General features: G+C 43.2%; 1 protein-coding gene across 10 annotated transcripts in view; it reads left to right on the top strand.

Annotated features, from left to right (window-relative positions):
* The window catches only part of LOC132209041 (dystrophin-related protein 2-like), a 156,928-nt gene that overhangs the window by 55,379 nt on the left and 85,677 nt on the right, over positions 1–15,872 (top strand). For 2 of the 10 annotated variants that reach the window (XR_009445119.1, XR_009445117.1), the window contains exon 1: positions 6,599–7,352. The exons of 7 other annotated variants lie outside the window; for them this stretch is intronic. The gene's annotated coding sequence lies outside the window, so the exon portion shown is untranslated. Of the gene's footprint in view, positions 1–6,598; positions 7,353–15,872 lie in introns of those variants that run through there. One more of the 10 variants, XR_009445118.1, reaches the window with a different exon arrangement.

Raw genomic sequence — 15,872 nt, 5'->3', positions numbered from 1 at the left:
ATAAGATAAGCCCTCCAGTCCAGCCAGGACCCTGGTAAACCTCCTCGGAACCCTCTCCAAAGCATCCACATCTTTCCTATAATAGGGCGACCAGAACTGGATGCACTATTCCAAGTGCGGTCTAACCAAAGTTTTACAGAGCTGCAACAAGATCTCACGACTCTTAAACTCAATCCCCCTGTTAATGAAAGCCAAAACACCATATGCTTTCTTAACAACACTGTCCACTTGGGCGGCCGTTTTAAGGGATCTCTGTATCTGCACACCAAGATCCCTCTGTTCCTCCACTCTGCCAAGAATCCTATCCTTAATCCTGTACTCAGCTTTCAAATTCAACCTTCCAAAATGCATCACCTCGCATTTATCCAGGTTGAACTCCATCTGCCACCTCTCAGCCCATCTCTGCATCCTGTCAATGTCCCGCTGCAGCCTACAACAGCCCTCAATACTGTCAACGACACCTCCGACCTTTGTGTCGTCTGCAAACTTGCTGACCCATCCTTCGATCCCCTCATCCAAGTCATTAATAAAAATTACAAACAGTAGAGGCCCAAGGACAGAGCCCTGTGGAACCCCACTCACGACTGACTTCCAGGCAGAATATTTTCCTTCTACTACCACTCGCTGTCTTCTGTTGGCCAGCCAATTCTGTATCCCAGCAGCTAAGTTCCCTTGTATCCCATTCCTCCTGACCTTCTGAATGAGCCTACCATGGGGAATACTATGGTTGTAATATTTCCTTTTTTAAAGGCTCAAGGTTAGACATACTTCTCATTTTATAAATTTTAAGAAGTTGGCTTATTGTCAAGTCATGGTAGGATTGAAAACATATCCTACAACTGTGTGAAGTCAGAAGTCACATGACACCAGCTTATAGTCCAACAGGTTCATTTCAATTCACACAAGCTATTGGAGTTCAGCCCCTTCATCAGGTGCAGTTCGTGAGGTGACCACACAGACACACAGCTTATAAGCAGAGAGATCAAAAGATCATAGAATTGGCCTGAGTGGAGTGTCAGATAATAACTCTTTCCAGGCGACCAAGAGTGTTAAAGGCAAGGAGAGTGTTTATAAAGTCAATGTCAGTGCTGTGTTGTCATGATAATCAGGCAGCGCAACAGGAATGTACAAGGTGACATCTCAGGTCAGACTCTGACTTGTAGTTTAGAGGCTTGTGTTCAGAATCTGTCGTAGAGTTTTAAACTTTATTTCAAAAGCAAGAATTTATAAGATACCACACTGACTGTAACTGCAAGTTGTGTGCTTCTTCAACAAAATATCTGCAAATAAACAAACGTCCTGGATGAAGACTTATTATCTGACACTCCACTCACACCAGTTGTATGATCTTTTGATCTCTCTGCTTATAAATTGTGTGTCTGTGTGTTTTCCTCTCTGACCGCATGTGATGAAGGGACTGCACTTCAAATCTTGTGTGATTTCAAATAAACCTGTCAGATTATAACCTGATGCCATGTGGCTTCTGACTTTGTCTATCCTAGTCCAACACCAGCACCTCCACATTATAAGTGTTTGGAACCAAGTCAGTGCAACAGGTACATGTCAAACATTTGACTTCGGAAGGATGCCTAGTGCCGACAAATTCATTAATAACAAAGGATTTCTCCATTGTGCCATCTATCGTAACATGCTGCGTCTCACAGTCATAATGAAAGGATGCCCACTTTAATTTAGCACGGCCAAGAATAGTTATGGACATTTTTAGCATGGGAGGAGGCCATTCAACCTATTTTATCTGTACCAGCTCTCTCCCAGAGCAACAAAATTAATCCTTTTCTCGAACTCATTCCACATATTTCACAGAATTGAAATATATAGGTACATAGTTAAGAGATTTTAACATCAAGTGAGCAGTTCTTGCACTTCACCTTGTCACTAAAAATGGAAAACGTGACTTCGAAAGAGTGGGTCTTTATTTTGTTCTGTTGTGATGATGAAGAAGATGCAAGTCCAAGTGCTGGAACTGGCCTCTTGAACTTTTCAACGTGTATAAAATGAATTCTGTGCGCATCGACTAAAAACAGTTTTATGGAAGGAAAAGGTACCAAAGAAGATTTGGTGTATTGTACTTGATGCTATTATACTCCAACCTGTGAAAACAGAACTCTACGACTGTGAGTGTTGAGATCTGAGAGGTTGCTATCTTGTTTGAATTTACATTGCTAAGTCTAGGCCTATTTTCCCAACAGCAAAATTGGTAATCCAGAAAGAAATGGATATTTGTCGCATTTGTTAGCTCTAAGTGTCTGGTCAAAGTTAGAGTACAGTTTCCTCATATACAGGTGCTTAACCTGCTTTTACAGTTTGAACATTTGTTGTGCCAATGAAAATTGTTTGAATGGTTTCACCTCCAGTTTTCTTCTTTATACATATTTAGTATTTTTCCATGGTAAGGACTGTCTGCAAAATCTGACATTGGGTTTTGAAAGACATCAGCCTTTATTTTGGAGAGATAATGGTAACTGCAGATGCTGGAGAATGCGAGATAACAATATGTCGAGCTGGATGAACACAGCAGGCCAAGCAGCATCTTAGGAGCACAAAATCTCACGTTTCGGGCCTCGACCCTTCATCAGAGAGGCTGAAGGGTCTAGACCCGAAACATCAGCTTTTGTGCTCCAGGGATGCTGCTTGGACTGCTGTGTTCATCCAGCTCCACACTTTGTTGTCTTAGATAGACTGGGCTTGTTTTTGCTGAGGTTGAGAAGAGTAAGGAGGTGATTTCCTTGAAGTATATATGATTCCGAATGGTCTTCATGAGGAATATGTAGAAAGATTTTTCCTATACTTTGGCGAGCGCTGAACTCGGGACACTTATGCAAAATTTGGACTTGCCACTTCAGGACAGATGAGCAGAGCATTTTTTCTCTGATAGTTGTCTGACATTGGAACTAGCTGCCTCATAAGATGACAGAGTTGGGGTCATTGAATATTTTAAGGTGGACTTAGATTCTTGTAAGGCAGGGAAAAGGTCTTTGTTAATTGGAGTCATACCAAGCACAAAGGAAAACGTTTGTGATTGTTAGACATAGTCATTTCACCTCCAGAACATCTCTTTCAGCGTTCGTCAGGGCAGCATCCAAGGCCCAAACATCTGTGCTGCTTCAGCTTCTCTCTATAAAGTCAGAAGTGGGGATGTTCACTGATGACTCCACAATGTTCAGTACCATTACCATCTCCTTAGATAATAAAGCAGTCCATGTTTAAATGCAGCAAGACCAGTATATTATCCAGGCTTAGGCTGATAAGTGCTCGGTAATATTTGCACCACACAAGCGCCAAGCAATGGCCATCTCCAACAAGGGAGAATTTAGCCATCATCTCTTGATATTTATTGCTGTTACCATCGCTGCATCCCCCACTGTCAACATCAGAGGTGTTACTATTAACCAGAAACTGAACAAGATCGGCTACATAAATACTATGGATTCAAGAACAGGCCACCCCGTTGTAGAACATAGAACATAGAACAGTACAGCACAGAACAGGCCCTTCAGCCCACAATGTTGTGCCGACCATTGATCCTCATGTATGCACCCTCAAATTTCTGTGACCATATACATGTCCAGCAGTCTCTTAAATGACCCCAATGACCTTGCTTCCACAACTGCTGCTGGCAACGCATTCCATGCTCTCACAACTCTCTGCGTAAAGAACCTGCCTCTGACATCCCCTCTATACTTTCCACCAACCAGCTTAAAACTATGACCCCTCGTGCTAGCCATTTCTGCCCTGGGAAATAGTCTCTGGCTATCAACTCTATCTATGCCTCTCATTATCTTGTATACCTCAATTAGGTCCCCTCTCCTCCTCCTTTTCTCCAATGAAAAGAGACCGAGCTCAGTCAACCTCTCTTCATAAGATAAGCCCTCCAGTCCAGGCAGCATCCTGGTAAACCTCCTCTGAACCCTCTCCAAAGCATCCACATCTTTCCTATAATAGGGCGCCCAGAACTGGATGCAGTATTCCAAGTGCGATCTAACCAAAGTTTTATAGAGCTGCAACAAGATCTCACGACTCTTAAACTCAATCCCCCTGTTAATGAAAGCCAAAACACCATATGCTTTCTTAACAACCCTGTCCACTTGGGTGGCCATTTTAAGGGATCTATGTATCTGCACACCAAGATCCCTCTGTTCCTCCACGCTGCCAAGAATCCTATCCTTAATCCTGTACTCAGCTTTCAAATTCAACCTTCCAAAATGCATCACCTCGCATTTATCCAGGTTGAACTCCATCTGCCACCTCTCAGCCCATCTCTGCATCCTGTCAATGTCCCGCTGCAGCCTACAACAGCCCTCTACACTGTCAACGACACCTCCGACCTTTGTGTCGTCTGCAAACTTGCTGACCCATCCTTCAATTCCCTCGTCCAAGTCACTAATAAAAATTACAAACAGTAGAGGCCCAAGGACAGAGCCCTGTGGAACTCCACTCACCACTGACTTCCAGGCAGAATATTTTCCTTCTACTACCACTCGCTGTCTTCTGTTGGCCAGCCAATTCTGTATCCCAGCAGCTAAGTTCCCCTGTATCCCATTCCTCCTGACCTTCTGAATGAGCCTACCATGGGGAACCTTATCAAATGCCTTACTGAAGTCCATATACACCACATCCACAGCTTGACCCTCATCAACCTTACTAGTCACATCCTCAAAAAACTCGATAAGGTTTGTAAGGCATGACCTACCCCTCACAAAGCCGTGTTGACTGTATTTGATCAAGCCATGCTCTTCCAGATGGTCATAAATCTTATCCCTCAGAATCCTTTCTAACACCTTGCAGACGACAGACGTGAGACTTACCGGTCTATAATTGCCGGGGATTTCCCTATTTCCTTTCTTGAAGAGAGGAATTACATTTGCCTCTCTCCAGTCCTCAGGTACGACTCCAGTGGAGAGCGAGGATGCAAAGATCTTCGCAAGTGGCGAAGCAATTGCATTTCTCGCTTCCCAAAGCAGCCGAGGACAAATCTGATCCGGGCCTGGCGACTTGTCAATCTTAATGTTTGACAAAATTTTCAGCACATCAGCTTCGTCTATCTCTATCCATTCCAGCATGCACACCTGCTCTTCAAAGGTTTCATTCACTACAAAGTTCGTTTCTTTCGTAAAGACAGAAGCAAAAAACTCATTTAGGGCTTCCCCTACCTCCTCAGGCTCCACACACAAGTTCCCTATGCTATCCCTGATCGGCCCTACTCTTTCTTTGATCATTCTCTTATTCCTCACGTAAGTGTAAAATGCCTTTGTGTTTTCCCGGATTCCTTCTGCCAAGCCTTTCTCGTGCCTCCTCCTGGCTCTCCTCAGACCATTTTTGAGCTCCTTCCTTGCCTGCATGTAATCCTCTCTAGCTGAACTTGACCTCCACCTTATGTAAGCTACCTTCTTCCTTTTCACTAGAAGCTCCACCGCTCTCGTCATCCAAGGTTCCTTAATCTTACCCCTTCTTGCCTGTCTCAGAGGGACATATTTACTCATCACTCCCAACAACTGTTCCTTAAACCATCTCCACATGTCTATAGTTCCCTTACCATGGAACAACTGCTCCCAGTCCATGCTTCCTAACTCATGTCTAATCACATCATAGTTTCCTCTTCCCCAATTAAATATCCTCCCATTTTGCCTAATCCTCTCCTTCTCCATAGCTATGTAGAACGTGAGGCAGTTATGGTCACTATCACCAAAATGCTCTCCCACCACAAGATCTGATACCTGCCCCGGCTCGTTTCCGAGCACCAAGTCTAGAATGGCCTCTCCCCTCGTCGGCCTGTCAACGTACTGCGGTAGGAAACCCTCCTGAACACACCTTACAAAAACAACTCCATTCAAATCTTCTGCTCGAAGGAGGTTCCAATCAATATTAGGAAAGTTAAAGTCACCCATTACAACAACCCTACTGCGTGCGCACTTTTCCAAAATCTGTCGACCTATGCTTTCTTCAATCTCCCTGCTGCTATTGGGGGGCCTGTAGTAAACCCCTAACGAGGTGACTACTCCCTTGCTGTTCCTAATTTCCACCCATACTGACTCAGTAGGCAGATCTTCCTCGACAAAGGAAGCTTCTGTAGCTGTGATACCCTCTCTGATTAGTAGTGCTACACCCCCTCCTCTTTTTCCCCCCTCCCTATTCTTTTTAAATGTTCTGAACCCTGGAAGATCCAGCAACCATTCCTGCCCATGAGAAACCCATGTCTCTGTTATGGCCACAACATCATAGCACCAGGTACTGATCCATGCTCTAAGTTCATCACTTTTATTCCTGATACTCCTTGCATTAAAGCAAACACACTTTAACCGATCCCTTGGTTCCTTCCCAGGAAAATCCTTCCCACTAGCTGGTCTACCTCCTGTTACTGCCTCACCTGCATCAACGCTCACCTCTGGTATACAGCTCAGGTTTAAACCCTCTCGAACTACTCGAGCAAACCTTCCACCCAGGACATTGGTCCCCTTCCAGTTCAGATGCAACCCGTCCTTCTTGTACAGGTCCCACCTTCCCCAGAAGGCATCCCAATTATCAACATATCTGAAGCCCTCCCTCCTACACCAGCTGCGTAGCCACGTGTTCAGCTGCGCCCGCTCCCTGTTCCTCACCTCGCTATCTCGTGGCACCGGTAGTAAACCAGAGAACGCTACTCTGTTCGTCCTGCTCTGCAGCTTCCATCCTAACTCCCTGAAATCACTTTTTATATCCTCAAACCTATTTCTGGCTATATCATTTGTGCCAATATGTAACACGATTTCTGGCTGTTCACCCTCCCGTTTTAGAACCTTATACACCCGATCGGAGACGTCCCGGACCCTGGCACCAGGGAGGCAACATACCTTCCGGGAATCCCGATCTTGCCCACAAAATCTCCTGTCGATTCCCCTAACTATCGAGTCCCCTACCACGAGTACTTTTCTATTCTGCCCCCTTCCCTTCTTTGCCACAGTGTCAGGCTCAGTGCCAGAGAACTGACTACTATGGCTTTCCTCTGGTAGGTCATCCCCCCCAGCAGTATCCAAAATGGTATACTTATTGCTGAGGGGAATGCCCACAGGGGATCTCTGCACTGTCTGTCTGTCCCCTTTCCTCCCCCTAACTGTAACCCATCTATCCTCGTCCTGAGCCTTAGGAGTGACCAACTCCCGGTAACTCCTCTCAATTACCCCCTCTGCCTCCCGAATGATCCGTAGTTCATCCAGCTCCAGCTCCATTTCCCTAACACGCCTTGCTGATATATATGGTCACTGCTTTCCTTCCCGGCTGCCCCTCTGGTCCTCGTCACTTCCTCTGCTGCTCCCGCTCCTTCTCTGAAAGAGGAAAAACACCGCTGCCCGCTACCGGTAAGTAATTTTAAAAATAAACTGCTTTACCTTAGCTGCAGTCTTCCGGGTCCGTCTTGCCTCCGCTGCTGCTCGCACTCTGTGTGCAGATGATTTTCGTCACTCCATTTTTACCAAGATTTAACTGGAAATTTGGGATTTGTCATATTTCTGAAGAGTCGAACAGCAGCATGCTTTTCTTTTCGTTAATTCTTTGTAATTTCTTGCAATTAAAACTTCTGTTGCCAGAAAAAGAAATGATGTGGCTGAGCGACTTTTTTCGAATGTCTTGTGAGAAGTGCCATTCAGAGGTGGTCACATTGTTACCTTCTGATCAGTCTGGATCAGTCGGGCTGGATATGAGATGAGGCTGGGGGTGGGAAGATTTTGAAGCAGGTACTTGAGAGAAAGCAGCCTCTCCCTACAGTCAAACCCTTTAACCCTGGCAATGTTCTTGTAAATCTTTTCTGAACCCTTTCAAATTTCACGACAACTTTCCTATAGCAAGGAAACCTGAATTGAATGCAGTATTCCAAAAATGGCCTAACCAATGTCCTTTGTAGCTGCAACATGACTTCCCAACTTCTATATTTAGTGCTGTGACCAAGAAAAGCAAGCATATTAAACACCTTCTTCTCTACCTGCAACTCCACTTTCAAGGAACTCTGAACCTGCTCCCCAAGTTTGTTTGGCGACACTGCTGAGGACCTCACCATTAAGTGTATAAGTTCTGCCCTGATTTTCCCAACCAAAACCTAAAACCATTTCTGCATTAAACCTAATTGTCTGCTATTTGCTTGGTGGTATATATAAAAAGGGAAGAGTTTATGCTTGTTCAGGCAACGCATACCCGACATCCAGAGGTTGATTTCCTAATGGCTTGAATTGGAACTGGTTAACAGATTGAGTTTTGGGATGCCTCAGGATGTCTTTATGTGTGATGTGCATCAGGCAGGTGTCAAATTGTAATTTCAAATGCAGTTCTGCATACAGATAGCATAAAGTAAGGAAGAAGAACAGGACTTAGTAGTATTATCCTTCAAAGCCTTTTTGAGTTGTTTTGTCCTGTTTTAGAACATAGAACATAGAACATAGAACATAGAACAATACAGCGCAGAACAGGCCCTTCGGCCCTCGATGCTGTGCCGACCTGTGAACTAATCTAAGCCCCTGCCCCTACACTATCCCATCATTATCCATATGCATATCCAAGGACTGTTTAAATGCCCCTACTGTGGCTGAGTTAATTACATTGGCAGCAAGGGTGTTCCATGCCCTTACCACTCTGAGTAAAGAACTTGCCTCTGACACCTGTCTTAAATCTATCACCCCTCAATTTGTAGCTATGCCCCCTTGTACACAGCGTAGACACATTGTAGCCCATTCATCAGGAAGATCCACTGTGAAGCAAGTAACAGGTCTCCAGGCAAAAAAAAACACATAATCCTACATGGTGTGTTCTACACAACCCTAGCAGGCAAAGGGGGAATGTGATAGATCCTAAAATGTGGGATTATGGCAGTTGTCTTGCAAGGAGGAAGCTAAGGACATTGAGCAGAAAGGCCATCCCCTTCTGCATGATACAGCAGAGCAGCAAGAAATGCAATCCAGTCCCAACAAATGTGAATGGGGTACAAGGATTACCCATTTATGATAAGATATGGTGGTGCTCAAAGGCATGCAGTCTGTTTCTGTTCTTAGAGGCAAATGTAGTTTCCATGTATTTGTTTTTTTTTGTTTACTTTTGCTGCTGTTGAAGGCTTTCCTGTACGGGATGTCCCACATTGAACTGTAGGAGGATGCTGGAATCCATAGGGCTTTGGGGAAAGGGTAGCATTGAATCAGGCAGGTTTGTAAGGTGGGATGTGACTTAGGACAGGCAAGTTATGTAGGTTGGTGCTTACACAGCGATAGATGTACAAACCTGAACCTGCATGAGCAAATAAGTGTCAGCTATGCTGCTGTTGTGTTCTGAGCCAGCAGTCATGTGTGGTTACTGTATCAGCGCGTGCACAATGAAGGGCAAGTCAAGACTGTCAACAACTGACCAGTGCACAGCTAAAATTCAAAGATGGTGCCAGTTCGAGGGATCCCAAGAAATCCCAACAGTGCTAAGTACTTACACCTACATCGAGTAGGAGAATGTGACGAGTGGCATGCGATGGAGACGTGGTACATATCAGAAGGGCTCAAATCTTTTGTCTTCAATGAGGCAAGTTGAGATGATAACTCAAAAAAAACCTGCTAGGCCTCACAGACTGTCTGTGAAACTCACCAAAAATTGCAACAGATTTCTAGTAAGATTCAGCCCACAGGGAATTGGGTTAGAGGCAAGTTTCAACCCCGGTCTGTGTACGCTAGTGGGTTGAGGTACACATATGTTTCAGCATCGGTTCAAGCACCCATGTGCTGTGAAAGTCACCATCGAAGAATTAACCAGTCATCACCTTTTGTTGCAAGTAAAAGGTTTTCACTCTGAGTGGCGGAAGGAAGTTAGCAAGCCAATCAAAGAAAATGGACAAGAGAATTTTGACTAACCTGCGAGGACAAGAATCCCAAAATGAGCTTTTAATGATCTACTCTCCACAAATAACTCAGAGACTGATATGTATCAGTTTTAACTTTTATCTTTTTTGGACACACCACATTTCTAGCCTAATGTATACGTGGAGTATTGTTATTTATTCCTGCATTTAGTAACGAGCAAACTTTTTCATTAAACCAAAAAAGCATGGTTAAATTGGCTCCTTTTAAAGCACAAATTAAGTTGGGTCAGGGCAAAAGGTATCAATAAGGGAGGGGTTCCTTTCTAATAACTTTGCTGTGACCAACCTATATGAGCAGCTGAATAAAGAAAAGAAGTCCAGCACTTCTTTCCTCATCCAGAAGCTTGATAATTTGGGGAATCTTATCTAGAAGTGTATTAAATTAAGAAGCCTTTCTCAGGGACTGGTCATTACAGGTCTTCCCAAACTGACAGCAGAGATTATTGGATAAGAAATCAATTCTGTAGTTCATATTCCAGGAGTTTGCAATTGGACTGCTGATAAATATTGTATTTTTGGCCTTGTTAATTTTAAGGGAGAGATGTTGCATTGATACTAAATCTATTCTGTATCAATAACAGTCTGATTCTCCACATAATGTCCCCCAAACTGTGCATTTATTTTAACTCATTCACAGGATGAGGGCAGCATATTGGTCATTCCTAATTGCCCAGAGGGCAGTTAAGAGTCAACCACATTGCTGTGGGTTTGGAGTCACCAATTATGGATGGCAGTTTCCTTCCTGAAAGGACATTAGTGAACTAAATGGGTTTTTCCCCCACAATCAATGACGGATTCATAGTCATCATTAAATTCCTAATTCCAGATTTCTTTTAAAAATTGAATTCAAATTCCACCAATTTCCGGGTCCCCAGAACAATACCTGGATTAATATCCTAGTGATAATACCACTAGGCCATCCCATTGTATTTTATTAAGTTCATTCCATTAAAGCAATATCTTTGTTTGCACATTCCATTACCAATGATAGGTAAAGAGCACAACTACTGACAGCATCCACTGGTACTGGGAGACATGCAATTTTAATGTCCGAAAAGGAATATGCACGGAATGACAAGTCAATGGCAGTTTGACATTGACAGTTGCAAAATACAGGGGTAGCCTGTAAATTTAAACAGCTGTAGGCAGTGACTTTTACAGCACTAGTTACATGAGAAAATTGATTTATTTTTGTCAATATTGAATTTTTAACCAGTAATATTTCTGCTTTTAAAATTGGCATGCAAGGAGTTAACACCCAAGGCCACAAAGCTTTTGTCAGGCAAAAATTTAAACAGACAGTTGTCACAGATTGTTCTGCTCACAATGTAAATTTATTTCAACTCATGCAATGGAATCAGGTGTGTTAATTGGTTAAGGCTAACTGTCATTTGTAATCCTAAACACCTTGTGGTAATGCTGAAGATAATTTCACTGCTGGAGAAGACCACCATCATAATATATGGTCATTTAATCTGATTCAATCAAGTCCTGATTTACCAGAAGCCGAGGGAGAAATCTGCAGCATTATGAAGCAAAGCCATTTCACTAACAGAGACAGCAGGAACTACAGATGCTGAAGAATCTGAGATAACAAGGTGTAGAGCTAGACGAACACAGCAGGCCAAGCAGCACCAGAGGGGCAGGAAGGCCGACGCCCCGGGCCTGGACCCCCCCCCGACCCCTTTCTGAAGAAGGGTCTATGCCCGAAACGCCAGCCTCCCCGCCCCTCCGACGCTGCCCGGCCCGCTGTGTCCATCCAGCTCCACACCCCGTCATCCCATTTCACTAACAACCTGCTCTACTATCCCACTTCACCAACAAGCTGCTCCAATACCATCTCATCAATATCCTGCTCAAATCAAATATCATTTCACCAATAACCTGCTTCAAATACAATTTGTTGACAAACTACTCCAATACCATCTCACTAGCAGCCTGCTCCCATACCATCTCATCAAAAACTTGTTCTCATAACATCTCACCAACAAATTGCCCCAAATAATCTCTCCAATAACCTGCTCTATTACCATCTTACCAACTACCTGCTCCAGTATCCTCTTAGCAACAAATTTCTCCAGTACATCTCACCAACAACCTGTGCCAATACTATCTCACTAATAAGTATTCTAGAGCAGTGATCTGGACTCTCCAATCAGGGAGACATTATCACTTCAAAATTCCCCTCAAACTCACCATTACTGCAAACTGTAGCAGATTCCAAGTAATACCACAATACCTTCTTGGGGAAAAAACATGCTCTCAATAAATTCAACATTCACAGCATGCCTGAAAGCTTGAGAACAAAACAATCACACAGCGTGTGCGAGAGATAATGGGAACTGCAGATGCTGGAGAATCCAAGATAACAAAGTGTGGAGCTGGATGAACACAGCAGGCCAAGCAGCATCCCAGGAGCACAAAAGCCGACGCCCCGGGCCCAGGCCCCCCACCAGAAAAGGGGGACGGGGAGAGGACTCCGAAACAAATAGGGAGAGAGGGGGAGGCGGCCCCTTGACCTGTCCGTCTTCCCTGGACTGACCTATCCCCTCACTAGTTTTGTTACTTACTTCTACATTTATTAAATCCACTTTTTTTTAAAGCATTCTTTCACAGGATGAGAGCACTGCTGGCAAGGCTAACATTCATTTCCCATCCAGGAATGGCTTGGTGGGCCATTTTGGAAGTCAATAGAGAGTCAGCCATATCCCAGTGAATTTGAAGTCATATACCAGAATTGCTGAGGAAGGCAGATTCCCTTCCCTGAAGAATAGTTTAGTGAATTCAGTTTTCTGTTACAACAATTTATGATAGTTTCATCATCACTGTTACTTTTAACTCGAGATCTTTATTAATTGAATGTCATTTTCAGCAGATGCTTTTGTATTTTGTATTTAATATTAGGATGTTAGTTTTAATTTAATTTCTTCTTTACATTTAATCATTAATTTCAGGATATTTCTCAGATTTTATACGCTTCCTCTCCATTAGGTTTTTAAAGAAGAAATTGCCCCAGTCAAACAAGAAGTCAAAATATTAAATGATCTGGCCAGTCAGTTATCTCCACTTGATGTCTCTTTCTCTCCAAAGATTTCTCACCAGCTTGATGACTTAAATATGAGGTTGAAATTTATACAAGTAACAGTGAAAACATTTTCTAAACTCGCCAATCTGTTGTAGAAAGCATGTACAAATAATTTGGCTTCAAATATATGAGCAAGATAAAGAACCCTTTCAATTTAAGCAAGCAATTAATATTTTATTATCATGGTTCATGAAGTTATTTAGTTTTATAATATTTCTTTTCCAAAAATACAATGTTCTGGTCTGTAGTCTGCACTTTAGAATGTAATCGCAAAACAAAATCCAAATAGTGAGAGATGTGAGCATCCGAACTACAGTCTGAAATGGTTCAGGACTGGAACAATTTGAATATATTCATGATGAAGCTGCAGGTCGCAGATATTTTTCCCGATCCATCTAAAAGAATTTGGAATTGGACCATTGTGCTCACTGCTGTACACTTCAGTATTATGTATTGTTTCATATTTTAAGTCCCTGAGAAAGACAAACTTTAATGAATTACAACAGAGATATACTTGATACATTGAAGGAAAGAATGACATAAAATTGTGTGAACTGAATGTATTTCTTTCAACTGAGCAGATTTTGATTGATGTCAGCAAAGTAGTACATGAAAATATTCTTTATCCCATAAAGCCTCATGAAATGTTTTATTGAGCAAATTATTTCAGTCTTGTTCTGTGTCAGTAGCTTGCTTGGCCATTTAGCACAATAAAACTCCTTATCAGTTCTAGAAAGCAGACAAAAACATAAGAAATAGCACCAGGATCTGGATGTTCTACCTCTCGACCCTGCCTCACCGTCCGATAAGAACATGGCTGACCTGCCCAGGACTCAACTCCTCCTCCATACCAGCTTCTCAGAGCCCTCAACTTCTCTATTTCAAAAATCTTATCGACCACCTTGTTTAAATACTTTCAGTGATGTCCCTTTCACAATTCTCTTGTATTCTAAACAATCGCTACCTGCTGAGAGAAGAAATTCCTTTGCATCTCCGGTTTCAATAAATGTTCCCTTCTTCTGTAACTATGTTGCTGAGTTTGAGATTTCCACACTAATGGAAACATTGTCTTCACATCTAGCCTGTCAAGCCCCCTCAAAATTTTGTGTTTCAGTAAGATCACCCCTCATTCTTCTAAACTTGAATGAATAAAGACCTCCTGTGTAACCATTCTTGATAAATCATGATCCGACGAATCAGCCCAGTGAATCTCTTTTGAACTGCTTCCCATGGCTGTGTATCCTTTCTTGTATTTCTCCAAGTGTGACCTCCTCGATAGCCTGATCAGTTGCAAAAAAACTTGCCCATTTTTGAACTAAAACCTCCTTCCAATAAAGGCCAAAATTCCATTTGCCTTCTTAATTACTTGCATCACCATCGTCATGGCTCACATCAACTCCAACCTACCAAAGTGCTTTGATCCTTTGCAATTCACCTACCACTGCAACAGGTCTCCAGCTGATACCGTCTCCCTGGCCTGACAGTCATCCCTGGAATGTCTGGATAACAAGGATACCTACATCAGGCTGTTACTTATTGATCAGAGCACCACCTTCCACACTGTAATTCCAAACAATCTCCTCTCTAAACTCTGAGACCTACGCCTCAGCATCCCTCTCTGTAACAGGATTCTCGACTTCCTGACCCAGAGACCACAATCAGTAAGGATAGATGACAACACTTCCTCCACCGTAAGCCTCAACACCGGTGCCCAGCAGAGCTGCCCCTACTCTATACTCCTTATGGAATCATGACTGTGTGGCCCCAACTCCGTTTACAAGTTTGCTGATGATGCTTCCATTGTAGGTCGGACCTCAAACAACAATAAGTCAGATTACAGGAAAAACAATTGAGTGCTTGCTGGCATGATGGAAAGATAACAATCTGTCCATCAACATTGCAGAATGAAGGAGCTGGATATTGATTTCAGGAAGCTTCTGTCTGCAGCAATGGTGCTGAGGTGGAGATGGTTGATAGTGTGAAGCTCCTGGGAATGTTGCTCACCAACAATGTGTCCTGGTCTACCCATGTCAACATGATGGTCAAGGAGGCTAAGGAAATTCAGCATGTCCATGAGGACCCTACCTAATTTTGTAGATGCATCCTATCTGGATGCATCTCTGTGTGGTATGGCAGTTGCTGTTCCCAAGACTGCAAGAAGCTAAAGAGAATCATGAGCACAGCCCAATCCATCACGCAAACTAGCCTTCCATCCATTGACTCCATCTACACTTCCCACTGCCTTGGGAAAGCAACCAACATAATCAAAATACCCCCTCACTCTGGTTATACTTTCTTCCATCCTCTTCTGTCGGGCAGAGGATATTAGTTTGAATAAGCGTACAAATAGATTTAAGAACAGCCTCTTTCCTGTTGTGACTATTGAACGGACCTCTCAAATGTTAATTCTGATCTCTCTCTCTCAGCATCTTCTCTGTGGCTGTAAACACTGTATTCTGCACTTTGTACGGTATGATTTGCCTCTCCAGCATGCAAATCAACACTTTTCACAGTATCTCAGTACATGTGACAGCGATAAAGCAATCAGTCACCTGCATGCTGTTATGTGTTTCATGGACGAGAGCATCCAAGTCCCCTACCCTGCATTTTTTTAGAGTCCCCCTCTATTTAAGTAAGAGTCTATCTTTTGATTCTTCCTACCAAAGTGTACTTTCCTACAGAAAACTCTCTCTGCCAACTTTTTTCCGACTTGCTTGACCTGTCTATCCCCTTGCAGATTCTTTATGTCCTCATGACAACATTCCCTTACTCTATTTTTGTAGCATCAGCAAATTTGGATGGATTTATGCCTTGTCCCCTCCTCTAAGTTATGAACGTAGATAGTAAATAATTGTCGTCTTGGGACTGATCCCTGTAGCACTCCACTAGTTATGGCTTTCCGGCCTGATA

Source organism: Stegostoma tigrinum, unplaced genomic scaffold (genome assembly GCF_030684315.1).
Source record: "Stegostoma tigrinum isolate sSteTig4 unplaced genomic scaffold, sSteTig4.hap1 scaffold_63, whole genome shotgun sequence".
NCBI classification, from domain to species: domain Eukaryota; kingdom Metazoa; phylum Chordata; class Chondrichthyes; order Orectolobiformes; family Stegostomatidae; genus Stegostoma; species Stegostoma tigrinum.
The sequence above is the reverse complement of the archived record's forward strand: the minus strand, read 5'-3'. Positions and strand labels throughout refer to the sequence as shown.